Source organism: Mya arenaria, chromosome 1 (genome assembly GCF_026914265.1).
Source record: "Mya arenaria isolate MELC-2E11 chromosome 1, ASM2691426v1".
In the NCBI taxonomy this organism is placed as follows: domain Eukaryota; kingdom Metazoa; phylum Mollusca; class Bivalvia; order Myida; family Myidae; genus Mya; species Mya arenaria.
Window position 1 is genome coordinate 59,683,037 of NC_069122.1, and position 1,758 is coordinate 59,684,794.

Below are 1,758 nucleotides of genomic sequence, written 5' to 3' on the forward strand. Positions count from 1 at the left end.
CGCGCATTCGTCTTGGACAACTCATTAACACCAAGAGTATATATTTCACTCATGGTAACACCACGTTTGAAATGAAGTTTTTGGTGCTTACTCAGTTAAAAATACTACTATCTTACACTGAAAAAGACGATTTCACTATTTTCAGTTTGCATAATTGTTCTGCGTGAGCATATTTCTTTCAGAAACTTTGAAACCAGGGTACATTCTCTTATTATAATATTCAGTTGATTAGAGGTGACAACACAAAGACAGTCAACACACAGACACAGTCAAAACACAGACACAGTCAACATACGGACACAGTTTGAGTCAACAAATGGACACAGTTTGAGTCAACACATGGACACAGTTTGAGTCAACACAGAGACACAGTTTGAGTCAACAAATGGACACAGTTTGAGTCAACAAATGGACACAGTTTGAGTCAACAAATGGACACAGTTTGAGTCAACACATGGACACAGTTTGAGTCAACACAGAGACACAGTTGACACACGGACAGTAACAAAGACACAGTCAACACACAGACAGTCAACACATGGACACAGTTTGAGTCAACAAATGGATACAGTTTGAGTCAACAAATGGACACAGTTTGAGTCAACAAATGGACACAGTTTGAGTCAACAAATGGACACAGTTTGAGTCAACACATGGACACAGTTTGAGTCAACACAGAGACACAGTTGACACACGGACAGTAACAAAGACACAGTCAACACACGGACAGTCAACACATGGACAGAGACAATACAGTCAAGACACGCCCACAGTCAACACACGGAGAGAGATACACAGACACAGTCAACACATGGACATAGTCAACACACAGACACAGTCAACACACAGACACAGTCAACACATGGAGAGAGAAAATACACAGACACAGTTGACACACAGACACCAAGACACAGTCAACACACAGACACAGACAACACAAAGACACAGTCAACACACAGACAACACAAGGACACAGTCAACACACGTAGAGATACAATACAAAGACACATTCAACACACGGAGAGAGACAATACACAGACACAGACAGTCAACACACGGACACAGTCAACACACAGACAACACAAAGACACAGTCAACACACAGACACCCAGACACAGTCAACACACAGACACCCAGACACAGTCAACACAGACACAGACAACACTAAGACATAGTCATTACACAGACAACACAAGGACACAGTCAACACACGTAGAGATACAATACAAAGACACATTCAACACACGGAGAGAGACAATACACAGACACAGTCAACACACAGACACAGTCAACTCACAGACACAGTCAACACACAGACACAGTCAACACAGAGACCCAGTCAACACAATGACAGTCAACACAGGGACACAGTCAACACAAGGACTCAGTCAACACACAGACACAGTCAACTCATAGACACAGTCAACACACAGACGCAGTCAACACACAGACACAGTCAACACATGGACACAGTCACTAAATTGATACCCAGATACAGACACAGTCAACACACTGACAAAGTCAACACACAGACACAGAGACACAGTCAACACAGAGACACAGTCAACACAGAGATACAGTCAACACAAGGACACAGTCAACACACAGACACAGTCAACACAGGGACACAGTCGACACCCAGACACAGTCAACACAAGGACACAATCAACACACAATTCCTGTCCTCCAGACATTGACAAACTTAGTATTAATCTGTAATGAGGATGAAACATAAAACAAAACACAGTTGGAAAAGTT